This window comes from Podarcis gaigeae, assembly GCF_964106915.1.
Source record: "Podarcis gaigeae genome assembly, chromosome: 16".
NCBI lineage: Eukaryota > Metazoa > Chordata > Lepidosauria > Squamata > Lacertidae > Podarcis > Podarcis gaigeae.
In genome coordinates, this window is record NC_139693.1 from 35,490,147 (window position 1) to 35,505,779 (window position 15,633).

At 45.1% G+C, this 15,633-nt stretch overlaps 1 long non-coding RNA gene across 1 annotated transcript; it reads left to right on the forward strand.

Moving 5' to 3' along the window:
* Positions 1 to 224: 224 nt before the first annotated feature.
* On the forward strand, positions 225 to 15,302 carry LOC310834325. Its single transcript, XR_014559189.1, has 3 exons — positions 225 to 341; positions 11,750 to 11,948; positions 14,950 to 15,302. It is a non-coding gene; the product is annotated as an uncharacterized lncRNA (long non-coding RNA).
* Positions 15,303 to 15,633: the final 331 nt, after the last annotated feature.

Here is a 15,633-nt window from a genome sequence, read left to right on the forward strand (position 1 = left end):
TACCCAATTCCTGAGACAATGGGAAAGTTCCCTCACCCCCTCCCTCCTTGCAGGGCAAGCATTTGGTCATTTTGGGAGTCCAAATGGTTTCAGGGCAGTCTTCCTGTGCTGCTCCAGACATGTGGTCCACATATCTATGTACGTGCTTGGTTGGTACATTTATGATCATTTATTTTATATATATAAGACCTCAATATTTTTATCACAATGCTTTTGCACCCCATGTTTCTGATTTGGCAAGTGCTCAGTGAAGAAGAATCTGCCAGGCAATGAACCCGGAAAAGTGGATCTACACTCATTTTGAAGGCTTTCATGGTCCAAGAGTAAAATCTCCATTATATGTGAGTCGTAAGTCAGGCTGCAGAACTACCTCTTTCCTTGACAGCTTCCTGACGTTGCAGAGTATAAAAAGGGATTGACTGCCATGGAAGCACGTCGCTTCTTAGCTGACACTCGTAAAACTTAACTAAATCAAAAGCCTTTCCTTTAAAAAGGCCCAGAGCCTGGTTTTCATTGGACTGTGCACTAAATGGGGGGAGAATTCTCAGAGAAAGCACACTCTGGAAGGCCTGCTTCAGAAAAGAAAAACCATTTCCGAAGCTCTTAAAATGTTCCATTTATATGCAGTTGTCTTTTATCATGCACAGATCTTGTAAGGCTGCATAGATGAAAGAGGGGACTTTTTAAGTCACGATCCTCCTGGAGATCCTATAGTTATGCTGTTTGGATATCTAAAAGATAGTGGAACAGAATAAGTCTTAGAGATGACGATTCGTTTGTTAAGGGCAGCTCAAAGAGAATACCCTGCAACATTTCTCAAATGAAAATAGGGACGTCATATTTAATACTAATACTAATAATCAGTGCTTTTTTCTGAGGGGACGCAGGGGTACGCATACCCCTAAACATTTTGTGAATCTTTGTACTTTTGTCCATTTACTGTATTTGTTTTTCCCAATTTGAACTATAAAATGGTGATTTTCTTGCGTCAAAATGAGAATACTGTACCCATAAAATTTTTTGTTTAGAAAAAAGTACTACTAATACTAATACTAATAATACTATTTATACCCCACCCATCTGACTGGTTTGTCCCAGCCACTCTGGGCAGTTTCCAACGTATATAAAAAGATAAGATAACATTTAACATTAAAACATTAAACATTCCCATACAAGCTGGCCATTATAACAACTTTGTAACGCTTAGGATTTGGTGGCTGAATTTGCTTTCTTCTTCTACCTTCCGCATCCCTTTTTCCTTTTATGATGCATCTTTTTCCATTGTAAGCCTGAGGAGAGGGACTGTGTTGTTTTTGTTGACTTGGAAAGCACTCTGAGAGCTTTTCTCCTGAAAAGCAGAGTCCAAATGCTTTGAATCAATCCAATCAATCAATCAATCAATCAATCAATCAATCAAAGGAAAGGGCTATTATAGGACCTCTTCCCCTTGAGTTTCTCTACTCCCCTTTTAATCTCCAATAGCTGAGCTAACTGTCAACACCACCTCTTGGGTGTTTTTTTCTTTTTAAACCCAATAACCTGAGAGCAGCATCTTGTACGTCAATGCAATAATAACAGAAGAAACAACAGAAGGACGCAAAGCTTGTGCTCACTAATCAGAACAAATGTTTTCAGGCTTCCGATGTGTGATGCAAGCAAATTAACCACTCTCAAGAGCAAAGTGGTAATTCCACACTCCACCCCCCAACACACACACACACAAAACACCCTTCTTCAGGTTCAATTTACAAAGCAAACAAACCCTGGTGAAATGTAACTGCTTGTCAGAGAAAATGTCTGTTACTTATTCTTGGAATGTGATGCCCACGGTACAACTTGTAAGTTTAATAGGTCCCAGGAGCCAGCCACTTGGTTAGCACAGGATAATGTTTCCGGGCATAAATGAAAGTGTTGGTGTTGACCTTTGACGCCCTAAACGGCCTCAGTCCAGTATACCTGAAGGAGCGTCTCCACCCCCATCATTCAGCCTGGACACTGAGGTCCAGCTCCGAGGGCCTTCTGGCGCTTCCCTCATTGCGAGAAGTGAGGTTACAGGGAACCAAGCAGAGGGCCTTCTCGGTAGTGGCACCCGCCCTGTGGAATGCCCTCCCATCAGTCCAGGAAATAAACAACTATCTGACTTTTAGAAGACATCTGAAGGCAGCCCTGTTTAGGGAAGTCGCCCAGAGTGGCTGGGGAAACCCAGCCAGATGGGCAGGGTATAAATAATAAATTATTATTATTATTATTATTATTATTATTATTATTATTATTATTGAAATAAACATACATGAAAGGCAGAAGGACCCCTGCCCAACCCCACGCCCCCACTTTTCATATGAACACCGCTTTGCCTCCGCTTCCACTCTGACTTTGAGATTCAGAGTGTTAATAGGAATGAATTTCTTCTTCCTCTGGGCATTACAGAGGAAGAGGGAGATGTCACAACCTCCATCAAGCAAGTCTCTGGCCTCTTCCAGAACAGCGCTTTTTCCTGAGTGTTTTCTTTGACATGTTTGTGACACGATGATAGTGGTGAGCTATTTCTGCTGTGATTCTTTCCCAATGATATTGCATTATTTTCTTTCTTCAGGGGCTACAGCACAACCAAAGCTGTACACACACAAACACACACACACACACACACACACACACACACACACACACAAACACACACCCCCCAGAACAGTTTGGGTTAATAATTTCTTCGGCCAAAAGGTAGCGTAGATGCCATTCGGAATGTTGGGAATGTTGAGAGAATGGGAGTCACCAAATTGTCATCTTCATGGACATTACAGGCAAGAAGTGCATAAGTCAAAGACTCTAGAAACCCTCTCTCTATAGGGAAGTTTTAAATGTTGGATGTTTTATTGTATTTTTAATGTTGGATATTTTCTTGTACTTTTAGAACTCCAACGTATGAGAGCCTTGGTAGAAGATAAGGTTCCTGAAATTACGATCAACGTTGCCAAATTCTGTGTAGCCGCTATTAGGCGTAGGAAACAAGAGCTTTCCAATGTCAATATGCAGGTGAAGGCAAATACTTAATTTTATTCATGCTGTCTAATTTTAAATTGCTGTTATGGCCTAATCTGTATTGAAATTGTCCTTTGTCCTTTGCTTTTTTCCGGTGTTATGCTTCGCTGAGTAGCTGTACGAGTTAATCTGGTCTGTGACCGTTTAATAAAATTTGATTTGATTTGATTGTATTTTTAATATTTTGTTGGAAGCCACCCAGTGTGGCTGGGGAAACCCATCCAGATGGGTGGGGTATAAATATATTATTATTATTATTATTATTATTATTATTATTATTATTATTATTGTCACAGCAAGGGTTATCCATAGAGTGGACATCAAATACAGCAATTCAACCTATTTGGGTATAGTTAAGGGCACTGGCCCTTCCATGTGTGTTTGCGTATCCTGGTGAGAGACAAACCAAAGTCAAGAAGAACCTTGTCTCTTTTCCAAGAGGGATTACCATACTTTCCCATCCATAAGATGCCCCCATGTAGAAAGGTAAAAGTAAAGAACCCCTGACAGTTAATTCCAGTCACAGACGACTCTGGGGTTGCGGTGCTCATCTCGCTTTACTGGCTGAGGGAGCTGGCATTTGTCTGCAGACAGCTTCTGGGTCATGTGGCCAGCATGACTAAGCCGCTTCTGGCGAACCAGAGCAGCACACAGAAACGCTGTTTACCTTCCCGCTAGAGCGGTACCTATTTATCTACTGGAACTTTGACGTGCTTTCGAACTGCTAGGTTGGCAGGAGCTGGGACCAAACAACGGGAGCTCACCCTGTCGCGGGGAATCAAACCACTGACCTTCTGATCAGCAAGTCCTAGGCTCTGTGGTTTAACCCACAGCATCACCCGCCAGTAAAGAAACTAAAGTTAAGATACTGACAGGAATATTATCTGAGAAACCATTAACTTGTTAATGTTTGTAATGTTTATCTACTTGCACTTTGATGTGCTTTCGAACTGCTAGGTTGGCAGGAGCTGGGACAGAGCAACAGGAGCTCACCCCGTCACGGGGATTCGAACTGCTGACCTTCTGACTGGCAAGCCCAAGGCTCAGTGGTTTACACCACAGCACCAAGATGCTCCCTACTTTTGGGGATCACATTTAAGAAAATGGGGGAGATGGCACAGAGTTGTTGAGCTTGTTTTTTTCGCGGAGGATTGCCCAGAGTTGTTGAGCTTTCTTTGCAAAATCTGCCAATCGCCTGCCCAGCTCCAGGAGCGGCAGCCAATCAACATCACCCATTGACGCAGCAACCAATAACATGCACAATAGCCGCTGACTATCGTTGCAGCAACCAATCAAATGTCCACCCTATGCACTACCCATGTATAACACCCACACTTTTTAGCAGGATTTTTAATGAAAACACATAGTCTTATACACGGAAAAGTACAGAATGTCAGCTGGAACTGGGATGCCAATTAGCAGCCATTTCTGATGAGCTACTGCAGGGTGTTTCCCCCCCCCCCAAAAAAAAATGTGATCATATTGATGGAAATGTTATTTATATGTAATTTTCTAACGCTTTGTAATTGTTGTGAGCTGCTTTGAGCTCAACTTTGCTGCTAGCAGAGGAGCGGCATGCAAATATGACATTGACTCAAATCAACGTAACAAACTGAGGTTCAGCTTGACGTACAAGCCAATGCAAGACATTTGTCGAAACCGGTCTATTTGAAACTAAGCAGCGCTGAATGCCAATCAAAGCCACTAAACTTGTACAAAGTACTTCTGTTCTTCCGGAGGCTTTGATGGAGAAAAGAGTTAGGCTTTGATTCCGTTGCTTCTCTCTCACTCCTGAGTGGCAGGCAGCCCATGTACATTATTTATTAAAAGTTAAGGAGTAAGATGCCTTTACTCTTGACTGGAAAAAGAGAGTTTTCAGGAAAGGTGGGGGGCTTTGGGAGAAAAAATATATATATATATCAGGAGCAAAGCTACTGGTGCGGAGCTTGGAAGATGAAGGACCCTGCTTTTTCTCCTTGCTAACTTTGAATATGGGAGCTTCAAAATCCAGACTGTGATGTATGATCACAAAACCCATCTTATGCACAAAGAAGAGGGGCAGAGAAATAATGCCCCCAAAGATCCCAGAATCTTTGCACTTAGATTCAATGAGAGCTGGAATTAGAAGAGAAAAGGTGAATTCTATCCTGCTCTAAATTAGTAACTGCCTTTCGAACGGAGTTTGCATCTCATCGTGCCTGCTGCTGCTGCTGTCTTAAGGGTAAGACATACCCTTAAGACAGGATTTGTGAGGAAAGAGACAATGGGGAGGTTTCCCACTTTGACCTTGCAGAGAAATCATTTGCTCAGGGGAATCAAAATGGTTTCAGGTTGGTCTTCATATGCTGATCTATGTACTTGCTTGGTTGGTACACTTATGAACATTTAACATATACCTAAGACCTCAAAATTCCTATCACAATAGCAATCTGCCTTATAATGAACCAGTCCGTCTGGCTCAGGGTTGCCTACAACAGTGTTAGGGAACCAGCTGCCCTCCAGATGTGGATGGACTCCAACTCTCAGGAGCCCCAGCCTGCATAAACAATGGTCAAGCACAAGCATAAGCAAACTCGGCCCTCCAGATGTTTTGGGACTACAATTCCCATCATCCCTGACCACTGGTCTTGTTTGCTAGGGATCATGGGAGTTGTATTCCAAAAACATCTGGAGGGCTGAGTTTGGGGATGCCTGGTCAAGGACAATGGGAACTGTGATCCAGTATCTAGAGGACCACAAGTCCCCTACCTGTGTTCTTCATACTAGCTGGCGGTAGTTCTAGAACAGGGGTCTGCAACCTTTAAGACAAAAAGAGCCACTTGGACCCATTTCCAAAGAAAAAAAAAACTGGGAGCCGCAAAACTCGTCATTATAAAAATAACCTTTTTGTCACTTTTTTATTATTTCTTTGTTTGACCCCTCAGAATTACTCCTCCTCATAGAAATAAACGTTACATTAACAAGTTACCTTTTTGTGTGTGTGTGTTCTTCACTCCCCTTCAAAACAGTGACCAGCGTACATGCCCCTTACAATGTAGTGGGCGGGCGGGCAGGCGAGCGGGAAGGTGACGTCGGTGCGGTGCGTGACTAACGCACGCACTGCCCCCATGCAACGTCACAGCCAGTACAGCGCCCGCCACAGTGGGGAGTGTCGGGGCGCACAATGTGCCTCCTCCCCTCGCTAGTATCCGCCCCGGAGCCGCGGCAAAGGTGTAAAAGAGCCACATGCGGCTCCGGAGCCGCGGGTTGCAGACCCCTGTTCTAGAAAGTGACCTATTTCAGCCTTACCTAGAGATGCTGGTCCATGAATATGGGAAATTAGAAACAGTGAAGGTTGCTCCCTGAGGGTGACTGGAGCACTGTCCCACCAAGTGCAGTCCCTCCCAGCTAGCCTTGCCCTTCCTGCCTTCCTACTTATGGCCAACCCAAGGGGTGGTGCCACAACCTGCCAGCATCTTCCTCCTTAGTCTCAGTGCTGCCTTTGAGGAAGGGGGATGGGGACAAAGAGAGAATGAGGTGTCTTATTTATTTATTTGATTCAATTTGATTTGATTTCAAAACCAAAAAGTAACAAAATACAAGCATCAAATTCAAAATCCATATTTGTTTTCTAACATAAGCCTATTACACAGATTACCTAAATTAAAACATACATGATTACTCTAGGCTTCCCTTTGCTGTATGTAAATACATCACAGTTAAGAAATTTATATTATAAATAATATTATAGATTCCCACATGCCCCCCACTCCCCTTCACCCATGTGTGATCTCAATATTTTATTTCTTCCATCTTGTTGCGTTGTTATAATTTAATAATTATTCAATTGTTTCTATTGTTATTTTCTTGCTTACCCCTGCACGTTTTACGCATTATCTATTAATATTTCAATTCCGGGACAAAATGTTTTCATGTATTCCTTCACTCCATCCCACTCTTTGATTATTCCCTGTTTGAGTGACCTCTAATAATTGCTGTCAATTTTGCCATTTCTACAAATTCACAGAGTTTGTTTTGCCATTCTAATAATGATGGGATTTTCTCCCCCTTCCAGTTCTTTGCAATCAATAGAGAATGAGGTGTCATTGGCACTGACTCCACCTGCAGTTGGGCTCCCTGCATTCCAGCCCACCAAGACCATTGGGTAACAGCCAACACTGGTATGAACGTAAGAAATAATCTGCCGGATCAGACCACCTCGTCCAGTATCCTATTCTCACAGTGTCTGAAGCGATGCTCATGGGAAGCCTGTAAGCCGGACCTGAATGAAACAGTGCTCTCATCACTTGAAATTCCCAGCGACCAGCATTCAGAGGTATACTGCCTCAGACAGTGGCTATTGTGGTTGTTAGCCCTTGATAGCAGAAAGTGAGGAGGAATTAAATAACCTTTTAATGAGGATGAAAGAGGAGAGCGCAAAATATGGTCTGAAGCTCAACATCAAGAAACTAAGATCATGGCCACTGGGCCCAACACCTCCTGGCAAATAGAAGGGGAAGAAATGGAGGCAGTGAGAGATTTTACTTTCTTGGGCTCCATGATCACTGCAGATGGTGACAGCAGTCACGAAATTAAAAGATGCCTGCTTCTTGGGAGAAAAGCGATGACAGCATCTTAAAAAGCAGAGACATCACCTTGCCAACAAAGGTCCGTATAGTTAAAGCTATGGTTTTCCCGGTAGTGATGTATGGAAGTGAGATCTGGACCCTAAAGAAGGCTGATCGCTGAAGAATTGATGCTTTTGAATTATGGTGCTGGAGGAGACTCTTGAGAGTCCCATGAACTGCAAGAAGATCAAATCTATCCATTCTGAAGGAAATCAGCCCTGGGTGCTCACTGGAAGGACAGATCCTGAAGCTGAGGCTCCAATACTTTGGCCACCTCATGAGAAGAGAAGACTCCCTGGAAAAGACCCTGATGTTGGGAAAGATGGAGGGCACAAGGAGAAGGGGATGACAGAGGATGAGATGGTTGGACAGTGTTCTCAAAGCTACCAGCATGAGTTTGAACAAACTGCGGGAGGCAGTGGAAGACAGGAGTGCCTGGCGTGCTCTGGTCCAGGGGGTCACAAAGAGTCGGACACGACTAAACAACAAAGGCCTTGATAGCCTTTCCTCCACAAATTAATCTTTTGCGTGCTAAACATGTGCCGCACCTCTAAGCAACTGTTCTTCCCTTGGCTTGCTATGGCCAAACTTTGTTGTGGACGGGATACATCCAGGGGCACACACAATCCAGCTCCTTTGCTATTTTCTTGCATTTATCAAGCCCTCTGTGCAAAGCTTGCATTTGATTTCTTGCTCTGCCCACGTTTGCCTCAGTCCCTGCCCACCATGGGCGTGTGGCCCCTGAAAAGTTGTCCAGCAGGGTAGGTGGACCTCAGAATGAAAAAGGTTCCCCACCGCAGCTCTAACTGATGCTTCCTCCCCTTCTCTTTCCCTCTGCAGTCAGTATCTGAGAACAGCTTCTTGTCCATCTGAAGAGAGGCTTCGTTGAGAATTAAAAACTCTCTGGAGCGGATCCTCAGTTAGCTTTGATTTTTTGAGCCCCTCATGTGATGTGCCTCAGGGAGCAGCAGTGTGGGTGGAGCAGAGCTTGCAAGGCTTGAACCAAAACAAGCTAACTCCCCATGGCCTTCTGGGAAGAAACTGTGTGGTCTCATGCCAGAATTCCCATTGTGATTCCAAATCGGGTGTGGGTGTGTCTGTTTCCCGTCCTTGGCCCTTATTTGGCAAAATATATAAACAGCAGGGTTGTCCCAACAAAGTTGAAAGGATGTTCACATGCAGGCAGGAGATGTAAATTGTGTGTGGACTATGAAGGCAGGCAGGGGGAAGCACTCAGAGCTCAATTCTAGAAAAAATATGTTGTGTGTACATATCTGTGTATGCAGCCTAAATCTTATCATCCCACACTTCACGGGCCTTGAAGATGTTGAACACATCCTCTCACCCTCCAGAGTTTAAAAGCTTTGCGTCTATTTGTTTTTTAAAGTGTCTTTTCACTTAAAAGAGCTTGACACTTCATGCAGGATTTGCAGCAACTCATCCGAAATAATCTCTGCGGGGTTCTCTGCCTGGATGTGCAATATTTGACGTGGTCTTTCTTTCCTTCTATGGCAATAACCTGCACAGTGGCCAAATGGCTCTATCCTGCATTGCTCGTTTCGTTTTGCTTCTTTTTTAAAAAAAATCAAGAGCTATTAGACCAGTGGCCATATTATTCCAAAGAGGCAGAACATCAAATAAGCCAGTGCCACGCCCTTCAGAGAAGAGGAAACTTTGCCCTTAACAAGGGAGGCAGTGACAGCTGCTCAATGTTCCAAGTTAAGTTGGGCCCAGCCTTTGATCTCAGCAGGGGGCAGCGGGACTTGTGCTAACCACATATGCAATCCTTACTTAAAAGGGTCAAGCAGGTATTTTTAGTTCCAGTTTGAAGATGGAGGGAGAGCCAATCTCTCCCTCCCCCCCCCCTCTCTCTCTCAGATTAAAAAAAGGAAAAGCAGTTAGTGAAGCCATTGCTAAGGTGGAATGCCAGAGATAAGAAAGGAAGAGGCTCTGGGTTATTTGCCAATTGGTGTCCTTCCCTAGCAGTGTGTAGGAGCCATGCTCAATATACAGGGGATGCACAGGAGCAAATCCCTGGCCCCCTTACATTTTATGCTAGCTAACACTTTTCAGAAGGCTCTCAGCATGTGTCTGGTTTGGCTAAAACTGGAGGGAGACTGGGGCTTGCAGAGTTCCACTGAGAGCTCCCACCCACTTCCCTTGTCATTTGAGCACTATGTACAAGCCATGCATGTGTCTCTGTGTGTGCAATGCTAGGCAAATTGGGCAAAGCACCATAGAGAACGCCCAAATCTTTGTTGTGATCTTGGGAAGGCAGTATTGTGCAGCGGTTAGAGTGCAAAGGCCTGAAGTTCACCTGATAACCTTCTAGAGCAGAGCTTTCCAAACCGTGTGTCATGACACATTAGTGTGTTGGCTGCAGTGTGTCAGTGTGTTGTGCAAATGCTCCCCCATGTTCTTCCCGGGGCCGGAAAGGGGTTGGTTTAAACCTCTGGTTTGCTAGTGAAACTGAATTACTGTGCTGCGAAACGATGCATGTCTAAAAAGTTTGTCACCATCGTGAAAAGTTTGGAAAACTCTGTTCTAGGGTCACTCTAAATCTAAACTACCTTACGGCATTGTTTTAGGTCCAGGGAGTGGAGGGGCATGTATTCTGCCTTGAACTCCCTGGAGACAAGATGGGATAGAAACATAAAAATTAATAACAATACATTTGCACAGCAAAGAGTGCTGTTTTCTAGCAGGAGCTGTGTGCAACTCTAGCCTTATCCCTAGGCACATACTTTCTCAAACAACAGCTGCATGGCTGAAGAGGCAAGCAGTTTTTCAGGTTGCATACTGGGGGGGGGGGGGATTGCCTCATCAGCCTGGAAACTTCACAGACCCATCCAGTGGTTTGTTTTTCCCTCTGTCATTTCCATCGCTTCATCAGGGACTACCACTGTCCACTGGTTGAGGTAGTCCTGGGAGCACAGCTTCAGAAGTCCCGCTCTGTTTTATTGATCCTCCAACATTACCAGTCAGTAAGTATTTTGATTAGTGATGTATGGAAGTGAGAGCTGGACCATAAAGAAGGCTGATCGCTGAAGAATTGATGCTTTTGAATTATGATGCTGGAGGAGACTCTTGAGAGTCCCATGGAGTACAAGAAGATCAAACGTATCCATTCTGAAGGAAATCAGCCCTGAGTGCTCACTGGAAGGACAGATCCTGAAGCTGAGGCTCCAATACTTTGGCCACCTCATGAGAAGAGAAGACTCCCTGGAAAAGACCCTGATGTTGGGAAAGATTCAGGGCACAAGGAGAAGGGGACAACCGAGGACGAAATGGTCAGACAGTGTTCTCGAAGCTACCAGCATGAGTCTGACCAAACTGCGAGAGGCAGTGGAAGACTGGGGTGCCTAGCGTGCTCTGGTCCATGGGGTCACAAAGAGTCGGACACGACTAAACGACTAAACAACAACAACAACAAGTATTTTGATGCTCCCGCACGGTCAAATTGTCAGTATGGGGGGATGAAAAGCCCATAAAATCACGGTTCTTCCATACCCTGCTCACAATCAACTGTTTTCCACTACCCCAAGGATGAGGAAACCAAGGCCCTTCAGAAGCTGCTGAACCGTTAGCCATGTTGCCTGGGAAGAGTGGGCATGGTACTCTGTTGACATCTAGAGAGCACCAGGTTGAGGAGAGCTGCTTTTCTCCTATTTCTGTATCTGTTTCTCACTCATCCCAGGCACTGTCCCAGGCTACCTGCCAGCCTGGCCTTTGTACATGCAGCCCAGGGAATGGCACTGGCTGGCAGCTTCCTCCTCCTTAGACTCAGTGTTGCCCTTGTAGGACTCAGCCAGGAGGAGGATGGGGACAAACCTAGAATTAGTTGGCCTTGTCTGGCATGGCTCCAACTACACCTGCATCCCTCCCTACCAGTTCCAGTGGGCACCAGCAGGGCCGTCTTTACCCAGGGGTGCAAGGGCTGCAAGGCACCCAGGTACTGAATTCCGGGGGGAGCCAGGTGCCCGCCACTGAAGCCACCTAAGCTCTTAACTATCTCTACCTGTTATTAAATAATAAATAATTTTGATTAAGCTGACATTCAAAACCGGCCACTGCTGCCTCCACCCTGGCCACTTTCTCCTCCCCAGAGTCCTGCCCTGCATGGAGAGGCATTGCTCTTCTCCTTCCTCCTCCTGGGGAGCTTTTAAAAGCACCTGGATGTGAAGCTGCACTCCTTTGCAGAGCTCGGGTGCCTGGTTCTTGAGGGGCGACAGCAGTGAGACTTGGAAGAGCAGGACACCGCCTCCGCCACCATGGCCTTGCCTGCAACCATGGAGAAGTATAAAGGTAAAGGGACCCCTGACCATTAGGTCCAGTCGTGGCCGACTCTGGAGTTGCGGCACTCATCTCGCTTTATTGGCTGAGGGAGCCAGCGTACAGCTTCTGGGTCATGTGGCCAGCATGACTAAGCCGCTTCTGGCGAACCAGAGCAGCGTATGGAAATGCTGTTTACCTTCCCGCTGGAGTGGTACCTATTTATCTACTTGCACTTTGACATGCTTTTGAACTGCTAGGTTGGCAGGAGCAGGGACCGAGCAACGGGAGCTCACCCCATCGCGGGGATTCAAACCACCGACCTTCTGATCAGCAAGTCCTAGGCTCTGTGGTTTAATCCCTATGGAGAAGTATATCTTGGGTGTAAACATGGGCAGCAAGTCCTAGGCTCTGTGGTTTAATCCCTATGGAGAAGTATATCTTGGGTGTAAACATGGGCAGCACTAAATTTGGGGGCGCTGGGTGGGTCTTTGCACTCCAGCGGCACATATGCTAAAGATGGCCCTGGGCACCAGTCACCACTGGATGGGGAACCTTGTGGCCCTCCAGATGTTGTTGGACTTCAACTCCCACCATCCCTAACCAGGGGCAGGGGTGGTTTGAGGGCAGCACACAACGGGTACATTCTCAGCCATGCTGCAGGGAACACCAAAACAATTCTGTAGAATGGAGTGCAAGAGGTGCCCCCCCCATTTTAGTATCACAGAGGACATGGCTGAATTTTGAGAACCCAAAGTCCACCACTGGTCACACTGGCTGGGGCTGATGGAAATTGGTACCAGGTTCCCGCATCCTCACTCTGCAAACTCTGGTTCTAGATCAGGCTTCCTCAACCTCGGCCCTCCAGATGTTTTTGGCCTATAACTTCCATCATCCCTAGCTAGTAGGACCAGTGGTCAGGGATGATGGGAATTGTAGTCTCAAAGCATTTGGAGGGCCGAGGTTGAGGAAGCCTGTTCTAGATTCTTGCCCCACTGGGAGAGAACAGTTCTTTTGTAACCAAAAGCTGGCATTCTTAACGCGTCTTCTTTCTAAACAGTTCTCTTGGGAGGAAGGAAGTGCGATCCCCACGGAACTGTTGCTAACTGCTGCAAGTGGGCATCATAGTGGGCATCATTTAGTCCCTGTGACGCTCTGAGCAAAGGAAGAAGAAGAAACAGATAGGGTTGGGGGTTAAGAAGAAGAAGAGAGTAAATGAAATAACTCTCACAGGGGAAATACCCTTTTCAAAGCAAAAACCTTCAAGGAAGTGCTGATTTGCATTACAGAAGCGCTCTGTCATTTTATTTCCTGCCACAGACAAATTTATCACTTTTTTTTGGAGTGTCGACTATCAATGACAGCAGAAATTACACGTCCTTTCATAGCCCAAGTCTTTTGATAATTACTCTTTTAACTGCCTCTTGCTTACAGATTTTATCTCATTCCGAGTAGAGGGGTAACAATCTGACACAGTTTGGAAGAACCCGTCAACTGGAAAGTGCTTGACCGGATAATGTCGCTGCCCCAAAAGAGGCAATCTGCCAAAAGAGAATTAAAATCTGAAACAATAAAAGGTTTCAAATAGGGAAATGTGATGACAGAGATGAGAGGAAGGTTTCATTTGGGCAGGGTATGATTTGAAGGATTTCCCTGTGATGGTTGCTTTATTCTCCCCCCCCCCCCCCCCGTTTATTCTTAATGCATTATCACATCCTCAGGGGCCAAAACACTGCCAGCCTTCCCAAAGAGGAGTGTGGGAAATAGGAACATTCAGAAAGGATTTCCATGGGTGGCTACCAATGTTACTCCTGCTCAGAGTAGCCCCCTTAAACTTAATGGGCATGTCTAATTTAAAGCTAGTGTTTTCAATGGGTCTCTGGAGTAGAACTTAGCTGGATACTAACCCTAAAGGCTGGACAATAAAAACAGCTGACAATAGAGGGAAACCTAGAGAGAGAGAGAGAGAGAGAGAGAGAGAGAGAAAGAAAGAAAGAAAGAAAGAAAGAAAGAAAGAAAGAAAGAAAGAAAGAAAGAAAGAAAGAAAGTCTTCAATTGTTTCAGGAAAATACAGATAGCAGATGCCCATTGTATCTCAGCAAGGATGCCTTTCCACATAACAAGGGCAACCACACCTAAGGCCCTGTTCCAGGTTGCAGTGAAAGCACTTCTGATATTTTAGAGACTTTAAGGAGATCCTCTCCTGCAGGACACAGCAACCTTTTGAGTGTGGGATAACCAGTCTCATGCAACCAACATGCTTAAGTCTCATTAACATGAAGGGATTAATACCATAGAGTAATCTGTCCTGCCAGGCTTAGCTGTGTCCCCTTCCGCTCACCTTGAGAGGGACTAGGTAATCAGATCTCCGTTCCCTTAGTTAACCCAAGAAGCTCAGCATGTGAAGAGGACTGACCTGGTTGCTCCAGCTCAGACCACATAGCTCTCACAAACATCCCTTGAGTTCCTACACCAATAATTTAGAAACTTTCAATGTTTTCGAACTAAGTCAAGTTTTACTGCCTGTGCCACTTTTCTGACTGGTGTATGGAAGCACACATGAACCAGACCTTTGGAGAGTTTGTAAGTGAACCAATGGAAGAGGGACATTTTGTAACTCACAAGGGCATATTTTAAAGATTTAACAGCCTATATTTCAGTGCTTTGATTTGCTGAATATTTTTTGATTTTAAATCTCTGCTGGGGTTCCTGCCTCAAACTTGGATCTTGGCATCTAGGAATTATCATCAAATTATATATATATATATATAAAACCAGCACGGGGTATATAAGAGTTGAAGTAGAACCAATAGGGCTGCAGCTTACATACACACTGACTGCATCAGTTTAATGGGAAGAGTCTCTTGGGCTCATCTTCTTTATGTTCTTCATGGCCTGCTTTTGCCTTTGTGTTAACATGACAAGCCAAGCCTATAAATATATGTTTGTTTGCACATGGCAATCCAGCAGGCAACCATAAAATGCAAAATGGCACTTCATTGCTTTTTGTGTTTTGTTTTTGCTCCTTCCAAAGCCTTTCTTCTCATGATTTCCTCTGGGCACTCAAGACAAATGGCAATTAGGGAAGAAACTGGAAGGTGTTGAAAACTACTCCTGTTCTGTTATCTCAAGTTCTCCTGCACGGTCTGCTATCTGTATACAACTGGATCTGGTGGCAACAGTTGTTGAGAAGTTTGCTTTTTCAGCCAGGGATGTGAGTATGTCTCTGGAGCAAGTTTTCTTTGATCTGGGAGAGAACAGTGATCTGCCCATCTGCCCCACATCATCCCAGTAGCAGATCTCTCATACTTCAGACTTAAAAACTGAAAAGTGAGGGGGGAAATTGAGAAGCTCAAGAAGTGGAATATACGAATTAAAAAAAACTGGAGTTTCTAATTTAAAGCTAACCATTCCCTTCTGGAATGGTTCAGTGCCAACCACTGTGTCCCTGAAAAAAGGGTTGCTTTTATGAATGTGTGACTAAGAAAGAGAGATAGAAAACTTTTTGTAGAAGAGAATATGCTGACAGACTTGTAGTTTTGATCTGGAGCGCACCCCCCCCCCCCACCAAAAAGGATTCTCAAGGCTAGGTAAAGGTAAAGGGACCCCTGACTATTAGGTCCAGTCGTGGCCGACTGGGGTTGCAGTGCTCATCTCGCTTTACTGGCTGAGGGAGCTGGCGTACAGCTTCTGGGTCATGTGACCAGCATGACTAAGC